Here is a 26,653-nt window from a genome sequence, read left to right as displayed (position 1 = left end):
TCTGCACAATTAACACTGCACCTGATGCTGCCCGTGAGTATGTGACACATCATTTAAATCTGCCTTAAATCAGTGTAAAATGCTGATAGTGTACAATGTCGCCTGGTACCCTCCTTGCTGCATTTCTATGTAGGTCTTACCACCTGCACCTTAACTATATTGAATGTCTTATGGAAGGAGATCCAGCCTTCCACTTATTCTTTTTGACTCTGGAGGACCTAACAGGTCAATAATAATATCTAATATTTATTGAGCACTTCTTCTGGGCCAGGCATTTGTTACCTCATTTTATCTTCACAATGACATTATAAGATAGTTACTATTATTATATTATCATTATTGTTTTACACAAGGAGGCTAAGCCAGTTGCCTGAGGTTTCAAAGCCAGCAAGGAGTAGAGCTCAAATGTGACATTTATAGTGTGACCCAAACATAGAACTCTATTTTTCCACACTGTGGGTACCCAGGGGCTCAATCCTGTGTTGAGTGAGTGGGAACTGATGCACAGAGATGATTTCTGCAGTGTAAGAACTTGTGACTTGTTACCCTAATTCTGTGTAAAGATGACAAAAAAATATACATTTCAAAATATGCTTATAAATAAGTTTGGTTTTTACCTTAAATATACTGAAAAAAAGGGCTTAGGGCATTACACGAATGGACACTGCATCACAATTGAATTGTGGTGAGAGACACCGGGCAAAACTAAAGTCACTCAGGGAGACATTTTAGAAGATATGCTTTGTAAAAGTTCCTTTGAGGCCCTTAGACAAGGCAGTAAATGCACTGTCCCCAAATCCTCCTCCTCCCCAGTTGGAAGATAAAATGGCTATTATAATCATGGGTCACTTCAAGTTCAATGGAACTTACTGTCTGGGAAAAAAATGGCCAAATAAAAAGCGAGTTTTCTGTCTATTGCAATGATAAATGTCTGACCTACTTCAAGATCCTTTTGCTGAGGTTCATCTCATTTCCATGCCGTCGGGTCCGACGTGCCAATAATGACGGAGAGCATGAAACGCCAAAGGATTCCATGGATTATCACTTCTGCTCTGCAGACAGACAGCACTTCATTTAAGCGGCTTTCCAGATATCTCCATTGTGGATCCGATGGAAGGATTTAGCTTAAAGCCAGCGGTTGTAACCTTTCGGCTGTGAGATGGAGCTTTTGACCAGAAGGTGTAGCACAGAAACTGCCACCCTGTCGCATCCTGATTATGCGGCCAGCTTTGCAGGCCCACAACTGACTTTCACATTTTTGTCTTCTCTCATCTAGGAACATCATAATAAAGATATTTCTTCATCTGTTATGCATTGCAATTTTCTTCTCTACTAATCCAACATGTTTTGATTGCCTGTGGGAGAAAAGAGTAATTTAAAGGCAGAATTCCATTAATTTTGGAAATCTGTGGCAAAGGAAGAGCTGATAGATAATTTGAGAGAACTGGCCTGTGCAGTGCTCACTGCTACCCTCAAACCTTCAACTCATGGTGACTGGATTGGGATATTATTAATTAGGTCAGTTTAAATGGATGGGCTTCTCTGAGCTCACATGATTTGAATTGAACCAAAAATTATAGATCAGAACTGGATAAGAGCCATGCAGAAATAGAGGATATGAGTCAAAGCTGAAGGACACTCAACTGTGCATCAATAGGAGAACGGATAAACAATTGTGGTTTAGCCATGCAAAGGAATACAACTCAGCAGGAAAAAGGAACAAAATACTGAGAAGTGCATTGACGTGGATGAATCTCAAAGATATATGGTAAGCCAGAGAGTCCAGACACAAAGCACTGCCTACTATATTGTTCTCCCTTTCCTTGAAATTCTGAAAAAAAAAGCAGAGCTTTTCTAGACTAGCAGAACACAGGGCAGTGCTTGCCAGGACTGGTGGTTGAGGCAGGAAATTGCTGAAATGTATACCTCAATAAAGTCGATGTTTTACAAAGTGAGGCTACTTCCAGAAATTTCACTTATGTGGAATGTTCCAGAATATCCCCAACGCTTAAAACAAGGTAGCTTATGTCATGGTAAAGTGTCTTTGAGCAACAGTGTTATGGGTTACATCTCTGTTGTAGACAGCTCTTTGTAGAAATCTTTGAGCGTTTCATTGTCTACTTGATAAATCCTGTTTATTCTTTTGGGGTCCCTCTCACACAGAGGTAGAATATGATGACCTATGAGCAGAGGAGTCTGCAGCCTGGGGTTAAAGATTTGGCCTTGCCATTCGTTAGCTAGGAGATGTTGGGCAAGTTGCTTAACATATTTAATCCTCAATTTCCTTATCTCTAAAGTGGGGTTAATAATAAAACCCTTCATTATTCATTGAGAAGATTAAATAAGATAGTGATCATAAAGCACTCAGCACTGTGTCTGGTCTGTAATAAGCTCTGAGTAAAGGCTAGCTATTCCATCTGTGTAGCCTCTTCTCTGAGACCTTCTCCATCATGCCTCCAGTAGAGTGAATCAACACTTCATCTATTACACCATTGACAGGTTACATCATTGTTGGGCGGTAACCTTTTTACCTCTCCTACTCCACTATGAGCTGTCCGAGATGATTACAATTGTGTCTTATCCATTCCTGTATTCCCAGCACCCAAATCACAACTTTTACATGGTACATTCTCAGTGTAGGAACTACAACCTTGAAGCTTAAATAATCAACTGTCCTTTCAGTCCTACGCTTTTTTTCAGAATGACCTGCAATGGGATTCAAGCCTTGTGGCTAGACAAGCTCTAAAGACTTTATGGATCTGAAGAATTATATAAGGGAAACAGGAGTTACTCAGAGATGAAACAGCATATTGTTATGCCTCTCCCCCTCGTATTAGAAACACAGAAATCAAAGTGAAGTCCCTGGTATTACTCTGGAAAATGCTTGGGCAAAGCTTCCATGGATTCTCTGAAGAGCAGGATTAAATGAAGAATACATCTAAATTTCAAGGAGACTTCAGAAATGGTTAAAGTTTGGGGCATAATATTTTTGGATTAGACCCCAATGCTTCTTCCTCATAGTTCCCATTTATCGTAGTCACAAACATTAACTTGATTTACCAGCTTTTGTTCTCTCCTGAACCTCACGCGTCGTTTGCTTTTCAGTAGTGTTAGTTGGGTTCTCTGCACACTTGTACATTTACTTTTAGACCCTAAGTCTCAAAATAGCCTATATCGTAAATTTTAAGCTTTCTGCCTGCATAGCTACGTCTTCCTATGCTCTTTCTTAAGTAAATAATACTTAGGTTAATAAATATTATAAATAATAAATAAAATTATAAAAATAATGAGTAAGTTAAGAATTTGACATAGAGCATCACTTGACTAAAATGTGCATTTTCATAGAGAAATTCATGGTGGCATGTTACTTTTCCCATCAGCGACATCTTAACTTTGATTGGATATTTGTGGGGCTGAGGAAGGAGTTAACTTGGGTTACAGGATGTATGTAAAGGTCTCTCTTTCTCTCTCCTCTCACTAAACTGAAAAATAAATCCTCAGACAAACATCTGATACTACCTAGAGGTATTTATCTCACCAATATGCTGCTGAAGGAGATTTTATATACTCTTAATGTTGTTTGAGAGGCAAGCAGACACACCAAACCAAACAGAAACCAAGATAAAGCAAAAGTATTGATGTAGAATTTTAACCTGACTGGACCCGCTTCTGAATCTATCTGTGTAATATCTGTCTTGGCCAACAACAGCAAGACTGAATGCAAATATTTCTCCCTGTTATCTCTTTCACAGCCCATAAATACTGCTGGTTACAGGTAGGAGGAGGGGAAGCTGGGAAATGCTTTTATTTCTTATATAGTGACCAAGTGAGTAAGGTAATCTTCATGGGACTTAAAACTTAATTTTTACTCAGGGCACAAAACCTGAGAAAATTCAACTCCTTTTAATACAACTATGCAACTGAGTGATGCAGGAAAATACACTGAAATTGATTAGCCCTTGAATTTCACATACCGTCAGCTTCGTGTCCCTTTCTTTTTACAGCCTTGGGTGGGAGAGGATTTCACACATTACGACACTCTGCAAGCTGATTGGCTTATTCTCTAATTTAACTCCAAAAGGGAGACAGGGTCAAATCAGTGTAGAGGATAGATGACCTTTGAGAAAATGATTTCCCTCAAGCTGAGACAGTGCACAGCAATGTGGCATGTGTTTACAGCGTGACTAACCTGTCCAGTTTTTTCAGCAGTGGTGGACTCCTGTCTGACAGGGTCCATCTGCCACCCTGTGAAGCTGTCACTGCTGGGAAGGAGAGTTATGAAAAACAAAATTCTCAGCTAACATAACAATATAAGGAGCCAATCATATGAAATAGAACAAAAATCCAATGATTTCTTTCCTTTGTGCATTGTCAACTATTATTTCAGAAATACAAATATTTCCTAAAGAGTTTGCATAACTGGATGAGGAAAGGCAATGGATTCTTACCTGGAGCCTTCAGAAGGAACACAGCCCTGCCAGCACCTTGATCTTAGCCCAATGAGAGCCATTTCATATTTCTGATCTCAAGAACTGTAAGATAATGAATTTATAGTGTTTTAAGCCAAAAAAAAAAAAAAAAAGAGCTTACTTAAAATTGCATTGCAGTCACCTGAAGATACATCCATGGGAAACCCCAGCATCTAAATATTTCATGTAAAGGGTAATTTGAAAGGGTGGATCAGTAATTCCCCTAGCATGTGTCTTAACTAATATATTTTCTATATACCCGGTGTTGCGCTCTTTCTAATCACATTTTGTCTAATGAGTGATATGGTTTATAATTCTTCAGTACAATAGAAGAGTAAGAGATAAGTAAATGAACAAATTTTGCTTGGTGTCCTCTACAGCTAGTTTTAAAAGAATGTTTTTAAAAGAGAACAATGACAGTAAGAGAGCATAGTACCCTGAGGCAGGAGATAGAAGTTTTCCCCTCAGCTCAGCCTTACCTGTGTGACCTTGGGCAAGTCATTTACATGATGTTTCTCAGGAGGAAAAAACTAGTGTTTGGAAGAGCCAGGATTTGAATCCATACCTACCTCCAGAGTAAAGCATCCTGACCTTCTAAGGTTATAAGCCACCACTATCTTCATTTTCTCTTCTTCCTTCTTCTTCACAAAGCCTCAGTTGTCCTGACTATAACCCAAGGATAAGAATACTTTCTTTTTAGGTTACTGTAAAGATTAAATGAGATCTTGTGTGCCAAGAAATTAGTGAATAGTTTAGTCATAGACGTGTCTCAATGAATGAAGGCTGGCATCATCTCCTGGCTGTGGTTATTTTCACTAGAACACCTGCCCCTGCTAGAAATGCTAAGTGCAGTATTACTACTATTTTTCCACCAGCAGTTACCTTGTGCGTTACTGACGTTAATATATTTCCTATGTAAATATGCTGGAGAAGACAAATTTGGCTAGCTTTTATTACAGAATAGTATGATTGTTATTCTACTTATATATTTCTGCATAACAAGCTGCTCCAAAACTTACTGTTATAGACGGAACTGTGTCCCCTCAAACTTCATATGTTGAAGCCCTAACCCCTGGTACCTTCAAATGTGACTATTTGGAGATGTGACCTTTAAAGATGTAATTAAGTTAAAATGGGTGGGTCCCAATCCAATATAACTGATGTCATTATAAGAAGAGGAGATTAGAACTCTCTCTCTCTCTCTCTCACACACACACACACACACAGAGCAAGAGAGGAAGACCATATGAACACACAGGGAGAAGGTGGCTATCTAAATGCCAAGGAGAGAGGCCTCAGAATGAAACTAACCCTGCTGACAACTGACCTTAAACTTCTAGCTTCCAGAACTGTGAGGAAATAAATCTCTGTTGTTTAGCCACCTAGTCTGTGGTACCTTGTTTTGTTAGCCCATGACAAAATCAGTTATAATTATTAGCAAACTAATGCACTTACTAACTTGAAACAGCCGTATCTATTTTGCTCATGAATCTGCAATTTGGGCAGGGCCCGCTGGGTTCTGCTTCACTCAATGCCATACACTTCGGGGGAGGGAATTTTGCTAGAATCATCTGAGGCTCAGTCACTCACACATCTGGTGGTTGGTTGATACTGGCAGCCGGCTGGAACTCTGATCGGATCTGTTGACATAAGACCTACGTGTGGCCTGGGTTTCCTTACAACATGGTGCCTGGTTCTAGCGTGAGAATTCCAAGAGACAGAGCCAGGTAGAGGCTCTATCACATTTTCTGACATAGCCTTGCAAGGTATATAGTAACACTTCTGCCACATTTGATTCATCAGAACCAAGTCATAGGAGCCAGCCCAACACAAGGGGACAGGAATTAGCTTTCACTTTTTTATGGGAGTCATGTCAAAGATTTTTCAATTACATTTTAAAATTCCCAGAGTTATGAAATCAACACTCTTTCTCTCTCTCTCCCTCCCTCTCTTTCTATATATAGCCTAACTATAGATATATTAACTTCATGTTAATTAAGTAAAAAATATAAATAATTAAAGTTTGACTATCATGGGTACTTTTTACAGAGTCTATATAATGATTTTTATTGAATTATTTTGATATTTCTTCATTTTTATTTCTACTATTTGTTTCTAAGAAAAGCAAGACAATGAAAATTCATCATCACTGCTCTAAGGTTAGATTCTGTGCGACGTCACTATCATTTTGGCTACTCTACACAATGTCTCTAAAATGGAGAGGAGGCAGAATAGAGTGGGAGGCTCAAGGTATAACAGATGACACACAGTGTGGCATCACACAGACTCTAAATCTGCATTCTTTCCAAATTCTGTTTTTGTCACTTTTTAGTTGTCTGACCTGCGGCAAGTTACTTAAATAATCAGAGCTCCCAATTTTTCAACTATAGAGTGGGGTTATTCACACAACCTCAAGGGAATGTCATAAGGATTAAATAAGATATCATTTGTAAGGCTCCTAGCTTTGAGCCCAGCATATTAATCTTTCTCACCTTAGCTCTTTAAGGTAATAAACACAGATCAAAATATCACAGTTCTAGTTTATTAAACTATAATGACTTCATAGAGGACAATAATCAGTTGTCCTCAAAATAACCCACTTGATCTGTGCTAATCGTCTTTTCCCTTAGTCTTTGTGTAACGCCAGACTAAACATCACACCAGAATTTCACAATAACACTTCACTATGAAGTAAATTTTCACGTCAGACACATTTTGCCCCTTTTCCAAAGGTTCTCATATATCAGAACAGGTTGGAAGTCAGGTGTTATAACACATCTTCCCTGAGTTCTACTTTTTAATCCAAGTATAATTTACAAGTTTATATGTTTCTTTTTTATAGAAACCACTGATTTTACTTATACTCATTATTATTACAAGTGGGTGTTACTGGTACAAAGAACTGAGATATTCCATCTTTTTGAGTGAGTAAAAGCAGGAAAACAAAAATATGGCAATGGAAATTCAAATATTAGATTTTTTTTTTTACTTGTATACTTGAAATTTTATTCTAAGTGTATTAATGAAGATGATTTTTGCATTTCATTTTCACTGCATTTATTTTTTGATTAATGTAGCTCCTGTTTTTCAGATAAGAAGCAAGAAAAGAGATAAATAAAACAGATTTTCAGACTGATTGCTAATTTATATGAATTCATGTATTCAAATTTATGATCTTTGAATCAAATACAAGTGCTCAATGCTGTTTTTAAAATTGCTGACCTTATTTACATAAAAGCCTTTTTTAAAATATCAAAAGAGATTATTTGTCATTGAGGAAATTTCAATAGTACCCTGATGTTTCCTGAAGATGTTTTGGAGGTAGGTGAGATGAAAATACCATTCGGAAGTTAAAACTTGCCACTGAAAAACACTTACAAGTAGAAATACCCACATAGATTTTTCTTAGCTTTTGAGTATGTTTCAAACTCTCATACAATAGTCAACAAGTCTTTTTTTATTGTTAAAAATAACAGCTTTAAAGAACAACTTACTGTATACCATTTATTCTTGTAAAGCAATGTATTAGTTTCCTATTGCTGCAGTAACAAATTACCAGAAACATTGTAGCTTAAAGCAATGAAGATCTCTTCTCTTACAGTTCTGGAGGTTAGAAGTTCAAAATGATCCTTACTGGGTTAAAATCAAGGTGTGTGCAGTGCAGCATTCCTTCTGGAGGTTCTAGAGGATAATCCGTTTCCTTCCTTTATCCAGCTTCTAGAGGACACAAGCATTTCTTGGCTGGTGACCCCTTTCCCCATCTTCCAAGCCAGCAGCTCACATCTTCAAATCTCTGACTCTGACCTTCTGCCTCATGTTTCCATCATTTAAGGATCCTTGTGATGATTTTGGGCCCACTCAGATAATCTGGGATAATTTCCCCATCTCAAGATCCTTAATTTATTTACATCTGCAAAATCCCTTTTGCTGTATAAAATAATGTATTAATACACTCAGGGATTAGGATGTAGACATCCAGAAATATGGGGGTCCTTTTTTCTGCCTACCACAAGCAACCACTTAGAGATGATTTATTTGTTCCCAAAATCTCTTTTTAGTTTTTTTAAAAAGATAATAATTTAAACAATTAAATAAAAATTAAATAATTTTTGTATTTTTTAAGTACAGAAAAACTATGCAACCAAATTTTGGAATGTCATTTTTTTCAAAATCTGAAAACAGAGCTATTTGCTAAAAATCATCACTGCTTCTGATAACCTTAAAGGCTGGCATGCATTCAACAAAAGTTGCAAAATTGTACCTTCATGTGGGACACTAACACAGCAAAATTTAGAGGAAAATTCAACCACTTACTAAATATTTACATTGTTCTTTATCATTTTTTAGAGGCGAGAGAAACATTTTGTGTTTTGTGTTTTTTTTAATCAGTGAGGAAGATCACCCACTTATGTAAAATAATCAATGAACTATTCGCTGCTATTTGCCACAGGATTTTCTATCAGAAAGCTTAATATCGTCAACTTCTTTCCTATTCCAATTTCCAAAGTCTTGGCAGTTAAAGCTAACTATAACATTATAATTCTGTGTAGCACTGCCATAAGTTTTGGCGGGGAGGGGAAGTGACTAGCAGCCAATTTCTGTGATATACAGAAAAACAATTTTTCTCATACTGGGGAAGTGGCCTCTCTTGACTTTGATATTCTGCTCCTGTTCCATATAGAGAGAATAGTGGTTCTCAAATGGGGCAATTTTGCCCTCCAGGGGACATTTGGCAATGTCCAAAGACATTTTTGGATGTCACAACTGGAAGGGTGCTATTGGTGTCATGTGAGTAGAGCTTAAGAATGCTACCAAGCAGGGCTGGCCCCGTGGCCAAGTGGTTAAGTTCGTGCGCTCCGCTGCAGGCGGCCCAGTGTTTCATCAGTTCGAATCCTGGGCGCGGACATGGCACTGCTCATCAGGCCACAGTGAGGCGGCGTCCCACACGCCGCAACTAGAAGGACCCACAACTAAGAATATACAACTATGTACTGGGGCTTTGGGGAGAAAAAGGAAAAAAATTAAAAAGAAGAAAAAAGAATGCTACTAAGCATTTTAGTGTACAGGACAGCTCCCCATTACAAAGAATGATGAGGCCCAACCTGTCAAGCCTGCCAAGACTGAGAGACTCTGATACAGAGTGACCTGGAACTTAAGATGGAAGAATCTTTGTCAGCATTTCATTAATATAATGAATACAGCAGATGTATTCAAAAGGAGAGTCTTCATGCACAAACAGAGTTCCTAAACCTTCTCAGATTTCTCCTCTTCCCCAAACCAGTTCCTGCCCCAGCCACCCCTAACTTGGGTAAGGCGCCGCCATCCACAAAGCACTCATACAGAAGAACTCAGTGGCATCCTTGATTCCTCTAGTTCTCTTGTTATTCACACTCCATCCAGTCGTAATTCTCGGTGGTTCTGCCTTCAGAATCTATCCTCACTGTGACTGCATCACCCCGTCTCCACTGCTCCCCCATCTTAAGCCACCATCATATCTTGCTTTGACTCTGCACAGACTCCTAACTCGTTTCCCTGTGTCCCTTCTTGCTCTTGGCAATGCATTATTCAGCAGCCAGATTTTAAAGTTTGCATCAAGTCATGTCATTCCATCCCAGGGCTTCTCATAGCAAATAGAAGGAAATCTACACTTCTTTCCAGGGCATACCAGTCCCTACCTGAGTAGAGCCCCCACTAATTCTCCAACCTTACCAGCAGTGATTCTGTCTCTTCAATCAGACGCCTCCTGCAGGTCCGTTGGACACACAAATCTTGTTCCTGACACAGGCTTTTGCACTTGCTATTCTTCCCACCTGGAATGATCTCCCACCTTTTCCTCTAGGTGCCCCTACACCTGGCACTTCCGGATCATCTCAGCTTAGACACACTTTCTGACATGACCTCATTTTAGTCACATCCCATCACGTTCTACAGTTTTATTTTCCCCTTAGGACTTGTCATTATCTGAAATCATTGTACTTAATTTTGTGCTTATTTTAGTGTGTTACTTCACTCCCCTCACCCCACATGTACACAAGGCCAGGAGGGCAGAGATGGAAGTGTGTGTTACCACTGTATTTCTAGCATATAATTACAGACTAGTCTATAGTTAGTTCTCAAAAGAGTGAGTGAGAATAAATGGGTTAATTGATGCATTGATTTAATTAATAGTTTTGTTTTTTTTCCATGCTAAGTATTCCAGAGCACGTCAGTGTAGACTTTTCAAGTTTAATGAGGCCCCCTTAAGTATCCAGATACACTTTGCAAAGACTGTACTTTCAGGGATCATTTCTATAGTTCATTACTAGGGGAGTTTCTCTGAATGTGCAGAGCACCAGATATAATTTGCATGCCGGATCTCAATTTCTATTTTGTGTCCCAAGTTTACTCTGCAAAACTACCCTGTTCTGTCATCTCCCTTTCTGCTTTTCCCTTGTCCACATCCAACTCCACTGTTTATCCCCAAAGTAAAGCTCCTTTCAGATGAATCTCAGCAGAATTTTTCACTTAGCCATTGAGATTAAATTTGATCATGATCACCCCCCATCATCTTCTTAATAACTTTTTGTAAGAGAACTTTATCTTGTCTCAGCTATAAATGCAATGCTTCAAATTATCAATTCAGTTAATCCAGAGATGTGTTAAATTACAATCAGTAGTCTCCACAACTCCCCTCTTTTAATCACAATGTATCCCATGCACTAAGGAAAGGATGTGTGTCTATCTTGCTCGATACTGTGTTTTTGTTCTGAGAGCAGTGCCTGGCACACACAGTCTATAGTAAATATGTGTAGTGTGAATGAGATAATACAGAGAGAGCAGTTAGCGTAGTATATGACACCTGGCAGGTGCCCAATAAATGATTCATACGGCATGGGAGAGATATTCAAGCTAATCATCTGCCTCCTGCTAGTAATGAGGCCATTTGGGGAGCCCACCAAAGACATAGTCACAGACAAAGAGACAAGCTGCAGGGAACACAGGGCCAGTGCCTTCCCTAGAGAGGAGTCAGTGGAAGAACTAAATGGGTCTGGTGAGGAAGGCTGGTGTCAAAATTAATAACATTTTTCTAACTAGGCTCAGGCACTTAATTAAAATGAATTTAATAGCAAAGCTAGTTGCAGTATTGAAGTGCCAGAGGCAAGAGCTGACCAACAACAGAGCCCATCCAGTGAAAAGTACCAGCACAGAAGTGCGGCTTGCAGGGACCACAGAAATCAACAAAACAGCTTGCCTCGGCAGGAATTAAGATGAATTACAGTAGGAAGAGATACGATCTCTGTAAGTTTTTCCTTAAAAAGTACCTATTGGCACTCTTTTTGTGCATTTCTTAAAACAGAGGAATGAAGGATTAATTATACCGGTAGTTTTCAGGAGAGACGTGTTTTTGCAGAAAAATGGCTACAAACTTGATATCAGAACCCAGAAAAAAAGCCTACCTTTTGCCTTAAGCAACTCTAACTCAAGTGATACTAGTTGGCTTATATTAGATAATAAAGCTAAAGAAAATGGCATCTGAAGCTAGCTTCCTTGTGGCAGGCACCCTGATCACTGAGCATGACATGATTTCTCCAGGTGAAGGACACATGGTCTAGATCATTGAGGACACTCAATAAATGCTTTTTGTTTGGAAAAATCAGAAGTTCAGAATGAGTTAATATTACTTCTCTTAATTCCTTTCCTATCTAAAAATTTCTTTTTTAATATTCTCACATTGCTATTAGAATCAGATAGTTGCTCAAAGGTAGTTGCAAAATATTTCTGTCATTTTTGTCCAACCAATGTATTTACCATTCCTATCTTAAAAGAAATGGAATCTTTTCTTCTAGAATTATCTAGGAAGAATTTTTTTTTTCTTTTCTTTTCTTTTATTTTTAGGAGATTCATTTAGTCAAATTCAGCAAACTCTTTGCTCTTGTACTAAATGCCAAAACAAAAGACTCTTACTTAATATTGCCGCATCTTTTTATGGGTTTGTCTTCTCTGGATGTGTTGCCCAGGTGGATAAGCCCCCGGCATTCAGATCACATATGTCTGAACTCTAAAGATACTTTCCTCTCCATTGGAGCACATTTCCAACAGAGTCTAAATTGTTGGTAGATTCAGACATTGCCATAAATTTTTACTTCCGGTGAAGGTGACATCATCACATCTTCAACATGACAAAATGTAGGAATGTGTGTATCTTCCTGAAGGAAATATGACTAACACTGCATGAATGTGCTTCCACAGGCATTGGAAATATATTACATAAACTAAGTAAAACAGCTATGTTAAATGTATTATTAGCATTTAAATTTGAGTAAAACTACTGATCAATACATTTAATAACAAACATGAGAAAGAACTTATTATATTAGTACATACAGATAATGCCTATTTTATGCCTAATCATTATAATATGATCTGGTAAACTCTATAAGTAAGCTTTCAGAAGCTGAAATGGAAAGAAAGAGACACATATCCTAGAATATAAGTTGCGATCCACAGGTATTTTTGGGATATCCACGATTATTTATAAATCCACTGCAAGAATATTTAATTCCCTCTTTTCAAAATTTTAGACATTTTAGAATAAATTTTTATAGCAAAATCTAATACGCATACACACAATGAGGAATGATCTTGCATAATTTTCAAATGTGTTCAGCTTTCACATTAGTATTTCAAGGGAGCTGTGAAGTTTACACAAGATATTATATTATTTTTTAACTTTATATATTAGTGTTTTATAGATTCATAAATCCCTGAAATCTGTGTCAGGGAATCCACCTCTTTAGTTTCTAGTCCCAATAAATGCTTCCTTAATTCAATTTGTTCTTAATGGTCATTAGCGATAAGTAGCACAAAAATAAAGATATATTTTCTGTAATCACTGGGAGTTCTCATTTTATTTCTTAGAGGAATTGTAAATTTAAGGTTTGTGATAGTGGAAGGAGAGAATACCTTTTATTTTTTCTTCTGTGATAGAATCCTGGTAGATGGTTACATTGGCAGGGACAGAATAGTGGGGGTGATGATACTCATAAATGAGTCTGGGTGATTTGAGGACCTTTGGTGGCATTAATAAATAGAAGAGGCAGAAAGGAGCTGGTGTCAGTGGGAACATTGTAAATTTGGTTTGAGAAGCAGTAAGTTTACAAGTTACCCAGGAAGCAGATGGAAATCTGAGAGTTTATCTTTGGGAGTGTGTTGATGCAGAAAAGAATGATTTGATATTCATCTAAAAAAAAGTGGTGATTGTGAGAGCTTTGCAGAGAGAACGAGAGGAGAGATAGAAGAGAAGAGGGGCATTGATGCTGTTTTGGGAGAAAATATAATTAGAAGAGGAAGAGTTAGGAAAAGTAAGAAGAGTGGTCAAAGGCGAGAGAGAAAACAGGAAAGCAGGTCCAGAGCAGACAATAAATAAGAGTTCTTAAAAGTTGGAACCAGAAGAATAGTCAAAAAGAGCAAGAAAGATCAAAAATAGGTGTATCTTTCAGGCATAGGAGGAAAGAATTTCAAGAAGGAAGAGGAGGTCACCAGTATCAAAATCCAAAGCGATCTAACCACAGATTATCAATTTGTATATTCCGAGTGTAGCAAACCCACCATCATTCAATGTTATTTTGCTGCTTTGTGCTTATCCACCACTATCTTGAGAGTCCTGGAAGAATCCTTGAATTTAATCCCAGTGGTGATGGAAGTTACTTTTCCATACCTGGAAGGTCCAAATGGGATGTGAGTGGAGCTGGTATGTAATGTGTTGGTGAGCAAGGCCTGCTCTGATAGTCTCTGTTTCTCTGGATTTTCATTTCTCTGAGTTATTAAGTTATTGCCAGGATCCTAGAAAGCAATTTAAACATAATTATTTCCTTGGAATGATGGATTATCACAGTCAATAATGGACAAAGAATTTTATGGCATAAAGATTAGCAGAATTTTAGGAATTGTGTCTTTCTCTTGCTTATTAGCACATACCATAGGCATGTTGGTAACAAAGCATGTAAATTGCATTGGAGGCTAATGGCCCAAATTTAGATGGTGTTAACCAAGGGCAAAAACACTAAGGTAGGCTTAAAAATCGTAAATTGAAAAGCTCTCTTCTGTCAAACTTGACTCAGTATTTGGCTAAATTGGTATACAAACCAGTTCTCTCTGGCCACTTAAAGTGAATGCCATAAACAGGCTCACTGGGAGGGGCACTTCATTCTGGAATTTTTAATTCAAGTCGTATACCCTGGGATGTGCAAACCCATGTGAAATATCCCTTATATCTACATCACATCTCTTAATAGAAGACTTTCTTTCCAGTGATTTGAATCTCCCATACTTTCTTTTCCCTTCTACTTCCTTAAATAAAATCCAAATTCCCCAGAGAATTTCTAAGATTCCCGACTTACTGCAGTCTCATCGCCTGTCTCTCTGATCTCCTCTATCCAACCTGCACTTCTCTGTTTCCAAACCTGACAACTTTTGGTATGATAGCAACATAATGCATAATCACAGTAATGTTATAAGAGAAGCAGAGCGAGGAAACCAAGTCCCCAGAGATAAATGGCTGGATGTCTAGGAAACTTGCCGGATCAAAAGGTATGCAAGTTTCTACAGTGCCAAATTGCCCTGCAGAATGACTCTATCAGTTTACACTCTGCCAACCTGGTTAATGGGCTGTAGTGTAATTGTCTGTTTATCTATCTGTTATCCTCATTAGGCTATAAGCTCTTCAAGGACTTTTCAATCTCTCAGTGCCCAGCGTCTAGCATGTAGCCTGGTACAGAGTAGATACTCATTAACCTGCTTCCCTTTCCTACTTCTAAATTCTTTGAAGTCCCAAACAAGTAGGCCAGTTGATATCGGAGAATATGTGGATGAATGATAAGGCATAGTGGGTGGCAAAATGTGTCAGGATTTTCCCCCAAAACTCAACATATTCGTAAACTCTTATATAAGTTTAACATCTACATTTTAACCCAAACATGCATAATCCAGTCTTCATTATTAGGTAAGTTTAGATAACTCTATGGTAGGTTGGATTTGACTTGAGTTAGCGTTGAACACTGAAGTTGCGTAAAAGTAGAGGTGTATGTGCATGGACATTTTAAATAAATATCTTCCAAAATTCAATTATATCGGTAAATGAAATTTCAGTAACTTCCTGCAGGGTGAAATTTTTGAAAGCATGTTACTATGGTGATTATTTTTAAAAGTCTTGTAAGATTACAGCTTTCTTTCTGGGACAAAAAGAAATCTCTAAAAATCTTCAAGGAATCTACTTGCATGCATGTGAAATCTTTTGTAAAGTTATACAATCAACATTATGACACTTTTCTTTGAATAGCAAGAGCTTTTAAAGGCAAAGAACCATGGTTATTTACTTAAAGCATGACTGGGACAATTATCATCTATATTTTGCATATATGGCAAGGATACTAAGATTTAATGACAAAGGAGCAACAATTAAGAATGCGCCTTCTACATGTTCTGGAAGAGGAGATGGGCATATAAAGAGGTAAATTAAAATACACAAAGCCACCTGCTATGATAGAGATTAAAAACAAAATTTTGTGGGGAAAAAGAGGAGGAAACGTCTCACCTTACAACCATTTCCATGTGTCAAAGTTCATTTGAGATATTTCCATTTCAAAACTTTTTCTAGTAATCCCAACTTGGAATGATGCTTTTAGCTACCTGAGTAACTTAGCTGCACCTCTTCTTACAAGACAAACATTTATTGAGCATCTGTCTTGGACCTAGTACATAGGCATGGACAAATGTTTCAGGTTGACAAAGGACTTTCGTGTCTTTTGTTACAGATTTTGTATTTACCAATTCAATTTAAGTTTAGTTCATGCTTTATAACTATTTATATATTTTTTGTGTGTGTATAAAAAGTCATGAAAATATTTATTGTTTATAAATATCTGTTGAATAAATGACAAGTAGTGAATTTATGTATTTAATTATTCATAGAGCACCAGATTACATTATTTATAAAAAAATAGATCTAAGCCACAACCATGTGACATTCAAAAAAATATCTGGCGAAACCATAGTTGGGATAAAATTAGGAGAGGGATAGAAATGGTTAGAAGAGTGAAAATGGTTAAAGAAAAAAATCTTATTTTTCTTAACAGTATGACTTTGAACAAGAACATAGATCTACACTGTGTTTCTTCACTGCATTGTCTATTTTTCATTACTGGCCAGCTCTCTGTAGTGAAGAAAATGACCTTTTTACTACCAATATTTCTAAAGCAGATATGCCTAGCCAGCTAAGACCTACCTTAGATATTTAAGCTTCTTCACTGATAAAATGTAACAAATTGTCAATTCATGAGCAATATAATCCAAGTTAATATCTCTATTAGCACTTTTGTTATGTTGGCACTGGAATTATAGTGGTATTGTAATACTATAGGAATTTTTAGAAGAGTAACATAATAGCAAATGTGAATCACATCATAGTATTTTAGGGACATGAAATAGTACTTAATTGGACTAGTTGAGGAAAAGATAGAAAGGTAACAGTAGGTAAAATGGAAACAAAAAAGAAAGTGGCCCACTTGTACGTATTAGAGAGATGAGATTTTTGCCAGTGATGCAGCCAGCAGATATATTCATAGTGCAGTTGGATTTTAGTCATGATAAAATATAGATAAGCCATTTGTTTATTTCTTTTTAATTTGTAAGAACATGTAGAAGCTTTCTGCATGGTTACTTTAATTGGAATATTACTGAAATAGCTCTCAGTGCATTCTCAGAGAATGAATAAAATATTATGGTTATGCCAAAGTTTTGGGATTTTAAATTGGCAAAAGTGTTCACAACTGTCATCATCAACATATTTAATCTAACAGTTTCTCTGGCTTTTAGAAGGTGGTTCTGTTTTGGACTTCAAAGTGTGTGGTTAGACTGATTGGAAGATCTACTGAAATGGCAGTGATCTTGTTGAAGAAAAGGCAAAAATATCTAAGTTTGAATCCTAAGAAATTAGAAAGGGCTTGAAAAAGCAGTGGCAGTTTGCTTACAATTGCCTAAATTTGGTTATTGCTAGAGAGGACATGCGGAGTGGCTGTCCCTAGTGGGAGTTTTGGCTGTTTTGCACCCTGTTAAGTTTTTCAGTGTAAAAGCCATTTGGGAAGTTTCAGGCTTAAGGTACAAAACGCTCACTCTGACCTTGAAAAATTTAGCTATGTTGAAGTATTATATAGATTGTGACCCTTTCTCTCTTGTTCTGAATGATGGCTAGCTGAACCGGGGTGAAGTAGACCACCCGTTAGAACTGACACTGGTATCTCCTTCGTTGCATGATTTCTATATGTTTTCTGGCTTTTTTAGCATTGATTAACAGGCATGGGATGACTTTTCTAAATTAGCTTGATGTTAATGGATTGCCATTTTGAACTTCTTTGTCATTGATTTTTTTAATTCCTTTTCTTATTTTTATTTCCATATTATTTCAGTAATAAAATTTAATTAAATATTCAAAATTTGATCTTCAAACTTCTAGTCAATCCATTGTGTTAAGCTGAAAAACAGAAATTACATGATTAATTTTAAATTATATTTATTTTGAAGCATGTGGAATACATGTTTTTATCCGGATTTACTATGTTAAATTTTTTTGAACTGCTGAATCACATTTCAATTTAATTGCCTATGAAATTTTGTGCACATTGGCATGTTACTTGGTTCCCTTCTTGCTTTAATTCAAGAATAATAAGAATGCATGTTTCCAAAGTGGAAGAATCCAAACGTACGTAAATATGTGTCTTTAGTGCCTGGATTATCTGTTTAGAGTTCAGCTACCACAAATAACATGTTCTAAACTTATGCATTCATATTTTTAAACACGATGAACACAAAGAATACCATGTACAACCTTAAATTCGTTTGCCTTCAAATACACTCATTTAACTCACTAAATATAATTGTATTTTTATTTTTTAATGTGACAATAAGATGAAAAGAGGAGATCACCAAAGTAAATAATAAATGTAATTTAAATTGAATAAACACACTCAAGAGTGATCAACATAACAGTTGGTTAGTAGGTTTGGAATTTAAGTGTGTAGCTCAGAAAATATTAACACACGAATCAAATTGTTATGAATGAATTAATGAGTGACTAGAGAATTGAAGAAGGAAAGCTGATGAACACAGAGATTACACTCACTAGAATTATTCATGACTTTGAATTTGAGATGATTCTATCTTATGTGCTGCATAGTATCTGCATTTGCACACCTCCCTGATACTGATACTTCTTATCATGGAGATAGCTGCATTAACCTTAGGAGTAAAGAGATAATTTGGGGGGAAATTATAGCAACTCTTCAGTGATGCTTCTACTATACCTTCCACTGTCATGAAAGAGCCTCTGTGGGAAATTGGTGGCCTCATGATATGATGCCTGAACCTTTAGTTTCTAAAATGATACAATCTCATTAAATTCATGAAAGATGGGGCCATAAAGCCAGATGTAACTTTCAGGCTTAATAATCAGTTTATGTTCCTCATTGCTTAAAACTAAGAAAGTCCCGGTTGGTTTCAAAGATGGCAAGGCTTTCTATTTAAAACTAAGAATGTAGGGCTGGCCCAGTGGTGAGGTGGTTAAGTTCTCCTGCTCTGCTTTGGAGGCCCTGGATTCAAGGGCTTGGATCCCGGGGGCAGACCTGCACATTGCTCATCAAGCCCTGCTGTGATGGCATCCCACATACAAGATAGGGGAAGATTGGCACAGATGTTAGCTCAGGGACGATATTGCCTCAAGCAAAAAGAGGAAGATTGGCAAGAGATGTTAGCTCAGGGCCAATCTTCCTCATCAAAACAAAACAAAACAAAAACTAAAAATGTAATTGGCCCATTAATGAACATGCTAGATCTAGCTACCAAGATGGTCACCAGGACGTTCTGCCTGTGAGCTGTGGCTCCTGGTCAACAGTGCCAAACAATGCACACAACCTGTGTAAAGCAACTGACACCAAAACAAAAGCAAGAGTGCCTTAAAATATCTTTCATAAGTCAATCCTACAAAGTTCTTTTTGTTTTTATGTTCCTTTGTTTCAGTTATTTTAGCATCTACTGAACAAGTGAGTCAGTACTAGAAAAGTCAACAAAGATGCTACATGATATTTGGGCAGTTCTTTCCAAGTTGAGGGAACTTTGCCTGATCAACTTCCAATCGTTTACAAAGTGGAAGATATGAATCAGTCAGCTTAATTTTATGCAGCCCATTTTATGTATCAGGAGGATATCATAGAAGTCCAGAAAAGATCTAGGATACAGCAGTCATTTATTTTTTTTTTAATTTAGTAGATTAATTTCTATGACCACTGAAAAAACTCTACTACATATTCATAGCATGAAGTTTGATCATCATGGTCCTTTCAGATATGCCTAGTGGCATGTCTCTTAGGTGTAAGAGAGTCCCTTTTGGTGCTGTCCCTGGGCAAAAGGTCACTTTGTGACAAGGAGATTAAAAACAATATTAACTCCTGCAATATAAGGAGAGGGATTAGATTTGGAAAACACTTTATAATTATCTGATTATGCGGCTAGAATGTGTAAGCTGATCATTAATTAGAGTACAGTGCTATCTGAAGACCAGAAATCTTCCTTCGGCCTTATCTGAGGTGCAAGACATTCTTCTATCAGGTGCTTTTGGTCATAAGATTCTTCTTGAAGTTGACAGGAACATAAAAACTACACAGCATTACATTTTTTATGAAAGAAATACTTATATTTTCAGAACACATATCCCCTAATTAGAGTAAATTACTCCTGATGGAATAAGCATTCTGCAATAGCAGGAAAGAAACAAAATTTAATTTCCCAGTGCCATAGGGAGGTCTTGACTATTCAAAAACTGTCTCTAAATCTTAGGAACTATGCTTTCAAGGGCTAAACTAATAGAACTGAGCAGGAAATGAGCCTGATTAGCATTTTGTAAGTAATTCTGAGCACAAAAGACATATTTACAATAATAGCCAAGACTTATCATCTACAATTGAACTCGACACTGGCAAAAAGAAAAAAGTAAATTGAATCCATTAAAATGACATCAAATAAATTATCATATTCATTTTCTTGTACACTGCTTATCACTTTTTAATTTTTAAAAATTTGGTTGGCTATCTCTAGATCCTAATAAGAGTAATGGGTTAGCATTGATTTGGATGACTTATGAAACATTTATATACACATTATTCACTTGTTCTTAATTCATAACACAGCTTATTCAAGGCTTCTCAGTTTAATACAGCCTGCCAATCGCTGCTATCTATAATAAGGAGGCCTGGAGGTATATATTGTTTTTTCCCCAAACAATTTAAAAGTATAACCTCTGACGTTTTTCTAAGGAATTATTTTGCATCTTTCCACTTGGCACAGGGTAACTGAAGCAATTTTTTGTGGTTAGAAACACACTGATAGTGGTTGGTAAATGTAAATCTAATAACTATATTGTTCATCAGGTTTGGAAAGGAAAGAAGTGATTTTTATGGGGCTATGGTTATAATCAAGGGAACAAATAACTCTTTTAGGAGAATTTCAATATAAGCTTTTCTCCCCTATGTATAACGTGTACTAGATATCGCTAAGACTACTCTGTCTTGGGTATTTATGGTACTGTATAATGAAGATTAACTTTGTGGAAGAGAATAAAGGTTTCACTTTCTGTTGAGCACCTGTTCTCATCTTGAACTTTCAGAAGCAGTCAGTGAAAAGTCAAAGATGTTCTTTCCTCCTGGACCCATGGGGAAAGGTTTGCCAATTGATAACCACAGTCTGCTTTTCTGTCTGTCCTAGGTGATTGCCATGGCCACACTAAGTTGTTCCTCAAAAGGGTAGTCTATGCCTCTTGCCTGTATGTAAGGGTGGCCTGCAAAGGCTTATTTCTACCAACAAACCACATATTCTGCTGTTTTGATGAAACCAATAATCCAGTGAAATTCATAGATATAACCATACCATTTGTAGAAACATTAAATTAAAAAGAAATCTTATGCAAGGAAAAAAAAAAGATGGCTTTGGCAGAGAAGCTAAAGCATGTGGAAACTGAGATGATTAAAGTAAAACCAGTTATCACTTCAGTGACCAAAGTGCTTTCCCATATGCTGGCTGTCTGTCTTACAGAGCTAGGCATCTTATGATTCTACAGGCACTGTCCCAAATATTTGGCTGGGTGCCTGATGGTTTCTATGCCAACAGTAGATTATTGTATTGCACTGGAACTAATCTCTTCCTTTTCCAAACTACTAAGATGCTTTATTCATATTGCTCTTATGGTACTTACTCTGCAGGTTACATTACGGTTATTTATGTACATGTCTTATCTCCTCTTCCTTAATGCCCTGGAGTGGATTGCGACTCCTAGCCACCCTGTATACAGGAGAGCAGAACCCTGCTCGGTCTCCTTGTGCCATCCTTTCACCTTCTGTATCAGACAATGCTCCACTGCTCTTCATAGGGTTTTCATGGCCAATTATTTTGGAAGTGATTGGCCAGGTTCTTCTTCTTAGTCTGTCTTAGTCTAGAAACCCCGCTGAAACCTGTCCACTCTGGGTGACTCTGCTGGTATTTGAAATACCGATGGCTTTCAGCATCACAGTAACATACAGCCACCGCAGTATGACAACTGACGGACGGGTGGTGTGGTTCCTTGGTCAGAAAATAACTCGTGCTGTGGTGGTGAGAGTGCCGAATCTTAACCACTAGACCACCAGGGCTGGCTCTTATTTCCTCTATTGTAGACTATTAAGATAAGGAACTTGCTCATGGCTTTGTATACCTTCAATAAGTTGTTTACGGTATGTGATCAATAAATATCTGTTGATGGGTGGGTGACTGGGTGTGTGAGTCCAATTTTGAGTCAAGGACAAATGCATGTAGATTGTTATATTAAATGCTTTAAAATAGCCTTTTTGTTGTTACCTTAAAGACCGTCCCATAGTGGGACAGTTCTTAGGTGAAAACTTATGATGTGGATCAGGATCATTTTCTACTTTTGCTCTGTAAGCTCATCCTTCTATATGACCTCTGTGCATGCCATCCATTGGTAATTTATACCAGACTACTTCAATAGATCACACATTCAAAGTAGGTTTGTAGTTTACAGCTATAAATTTTACTTAGAAAAGGTTATATATTTGTGGGACAAAAAAAGTTTTCTTCTTTTCCTCTGCTATGTAATTCACACGCTTTCTGGAATTTTCTTTTTCTCCAATACTAGTAAGAAAGACTTAGTTTCTTAATCACTAAGTGTTATTTTCCAATTGTTTATTTGTATAATTAGAAAAAATTTGAAAAAATAAAGAAATCTAAAATTATTATTGGGGCATGTCTTCCTTGTTTAGGGAAATTTACCTCACTAGACTCTGTCACACTAGGGACATTTTTAACACATGCTAAAAAATGCAAAAGGGAGAAAAGGACTAAAATATGGCCATATCAGTAGAAATGCAAAAGAAAAAAAGCATTAAAATATAAAAGTAATATTAACAACCAAAAAAACCACATTTCCAAGTGGCTATTGATAATTATACCCCACTTTGAATTTAACTGTTCTGTTACTTTAATGTTCATAATGTACATTTCTATGTGTATTTTCTTATTTAAAATGTACTTAAAGCAGCAATCAGAGAAAAAGCAAACTATGCTGATGTCATTATGTTTAGTGTTTTATTTCATGAGTCAATTGCCAGCAAGAATTTTTCCAATTTCCAATTTTGTTTCAGATTAAGGTGAGGTTACTTTGTTTGGTTTTCATTCTCTATATCTCTATTAACATCTGAACCCCAGGAGAAATTACCTTTAAATTGGCAATTGTTTCTTGGCTGTGCAATATTCTGACTCTCCTTCTTCGTAGCCTTTGATCCCTCAGAAAAAAATTTGCTTAACTGAGTCTCACTCTGCAGATACTCAGCTCCAGTCATTAGCTGTTCAAGACGATGAACTGGAACAGTTGAAGGACTCCAGGAATTTTGTCTCCATACAATTCACTTAAAATAAGTTGTTCCTCAAGAAGTACAGCCTTCTCCGTCAGCCAGTATGTACATCTTCTCCATCAGCCATTTATATGTAGCTATCTCTAACTAACAAATGTATCAAGACAGATATGGTAAATCATCCTTATACTTTGAAAAAGCTTATCTATGAATCACACTGATATTTGGCCTAGAATAAACTTAGACATGAGAGGCCCCAACACAGGCACTCCAAAAATATTTATGGTGGTAATTTCCTGACTGATGGGTAGCAAGGAAAATGATAGCACTTTGAAAATCAGAGAGCTATACTCTTCCCTAATCTTTTATGAATTTTCTAAATATTGTTCCCTGAGTATCTACGGATTTAATCATCAAGAAAAGACTTAATATTTTGTTATTATGTACCTGAAATTAAACATTGGTTCACATGTGATATCTCCAATTCTGTAAATACTTATTTGTTTTAAAATTCATTTTATAATTTAGTTATACAAATAATTTGCAATAAAAAGGAAATGAAAAAATTAGACACAATCGAGATCTTTTGCATAACATAACACATTATTTTATATATAAAATGCACATTACATAATGACACATTATTGATATAGATATCAAGAGACAGACATATGGATGCAAAAGAGTTTCCATAACTCACTGTACTGTAATTTGCTTTCTTCACTCAACAACACATCATTAACCTCTTTGCATTTTTATAAATCAAAATCAAGTTTGAAAGATGGCTCTTAAAATCTATATATATCATGTTTCACTAAAGAGATGCATCTTCATAAGCTACTCAGCCTCTTCCCTATTAACTGGATAGTAAGGCTGTTTCCTGTTTGCTATTATCGTAAACAGCACTCTGATACTCATCCCTAGACAACCATGTTTGAATGTATTTATGACTCTTTCTTTAGGAAAAAATGCTAGATGTAAACTTATAAATGTAAAATGTCAGAAATATATGTAATTTTTAAAAGCTTTTAATGCATATTATCATATTGCTCTTCAGCAGCATATGAGAACTAATCAAACTTTATCCAGTGCTGTCTATTATAATTCCTTTGAATTTTGCCACTCTGTCACAAACAAAAAAACCAAAGCATTTTTATTTGATTTCCTTTGTTTAAAAAAAGTTCCTAGTGATGTACAAATATCTAAAAACAATCTATTTGTGCCCCTTTTGGGTGTATTAGAAAATTTCTTTCTCTGACCACTGTTATATCAGTTCTTTCACATACTCTATTTGTACAATGATTAGTTGAACGTGAGTACAAATGTTTATTTATATTTATTTTTTTTGTTGTTGTTTAAAAATATTCTTCTAGTCATTTAATTACTTTAAAGTACTTGAGTACGTTAAAGGTTCTTGTTTATTCATCAGATATGTTACTCTCCCTTTTAGTCCTGTGCACTGTACAAATTTGGTAAGTATTGTTATGGTTGATAGGAAGTTGACTGGAACAATCTAAGGGCCGAGCTCTCTTTCTCATTCCTCTTCTAGGGCAACAAGACTATTTTCAGCCTTCTTGCCATCAGGTTGTCTGATCAGCTTTAAATCGACCCAATATTACTGTTATTCAGGGGATGTTTCTCCTACTCTCTCGCAAGGATCTCATGATACACATTGTCAAGTGCCCTCTGGAAATCAGTGTCTGGTTGGAAAAAGATTCGAGAAAATGTCCAAAGATCTGAGCTTTCTTCTCTCTTTGGCTCATTATCGACTGGTTATTTTCCTTGTTGAGATTCTGCTCTCATCTCTAAAAGATAGGGCTTCCCTTAATTTAGTTTTTCCGTTGTCTTTCAATTTTAACAGCAGAACGCCTCAATCTTTTTTTCCAAAACCCAGAATACAACTCTTCTGTAGAAGCAGCTTTCAATAACCACGAAGTCCTTTTACCTTTTCCTCAATCAAGGACATCTGTCCATGTGCAGCTCACATAAATATCAGATGCTTTAGACAGGATGGCAAACCCAATGATGGCACTTACTGGGTGTCTTCAACAGGAAGACAAGCACCACACACAACCTCTGGTTCACTATGATGACACCACTTCTTCAATAATAAATTAAATGACTTTTTTTGTTTTCTTCTGGGCAACAAAGTGTTTACTGCATATGTTTGCCCCTAGATTCCTAGATTTGAGGTACCCTTGAGGGCTCTACTTAGCTGTCATTTTCCCTGGACTTCCTCTTTGGTCACAATTCTTTAGCTTGCTGCCTAGTCCCCAGTCATAAGCCAAATAGGAAAATCAATCTCATATCTTTAAAAATTAAAATAAAGTGGCTTTTTATAACTTCTAGCTATTGGCAAAAGAGGAATTTCTCGTTAAAAGGACACAACTTGGTTTCTATGCATATTCTAATCTGTAGTTACTTCAGGCTCTTAAAGAATTCCGAAAGAGACGTTCCATGCTTGTTTTACTAATGTCATCGTCATGAGATTAAGGTGTATGTAGCCTCCCAAAACGACTAATGCAGAGAAGAACATTTATCTTGTTAAATAAATTCCTTATGACTTTATACATTCCGTATAGTTATGGCTCATATATCTCATATGTACTCATCAAACTATTTTTCCACACATGTACTTTATCATGGCAAACTAAAAAGAGACAATAGGATAAAAATCAATTTATGCTGTGTACTTATGGATAGTTAGGTACAACAATTTTGGTCAAAGTTGCAATAACACTGTTCCATACTTTTTCTAATATTTACCTGTAACCCCCAGTTTGCTTGGCCATTGACTCTTATTCAGAAAAGATTGTGATGGTGGATTTTCCCTCACATGAGCACCTTGACTGATAAATTGTAGCTTTTACTCACATTCACTACAAAGAGTTTCATAGGTTGAGAAAAGAAAATGCCATCAAAGATCACCAATTTATATTAATGTGATAGTATTTGGGAATACACATAAAAATTCGAACGAAGCCCCTGTTTTTTAATGACGAGTATAGAAAGTGATGTGTTGTCTTGGTTTTCCATTTGAACTCCCAGTTTTTGATTTATGATAATCTTATTCCGAAATGCCTATTTCTCAACCATCCTTTGGGCAATATTTTAAAGTTACTGAATGCATATAGAGTGGTTTATAACCTTCATAATGTTGAGAGAAAGCACTTTCTCTTTTAAGACATACTCTTCCACACCAACATCTCATAGCAAAATATATATACAGTGTTGGTAATGTTCACACCAGAGTTTTTA

At 36.6% G+C, this 26,653-nt stretch overlaps 1 protein-coding gene and 1 pseudogene across 1 annotated transcript in view; both read left to right on the top strand.

The window, feature by feature from the left end:
- Nucleotides 1–26,653, top strand: part of GPC6 (glypican 6) — a 1,014,472-nt gene that overhangs the window by 536,349 nt on the left and 451,470 nt on the right. The gene's annotated exons all lie outside the window — the stretch shown is intronic.
- On the top strand, nucleotides 10,733–10,809 carry LOC124241440 (uncharacterized; annotated as a pseudogene).

Source organism: Equus quagga, chromosome 6 (genome assembly GCF_021613505.1).
Source record: "Equus quagga isolate Etosha38 chromosome 6, UCLA_HA_Equagga_1.0, whole genome shotgun sequence".
In the NCBI taxonomy this organism is placed as follows: Eukaryota; Metazoa; Chordata; class Mammalia; order Perissodactyla; family Equidae; genus Equus; species Equus quagga.
This window is presented reverse-complemented; position numbering and strand designations above follow the sequence as displayed.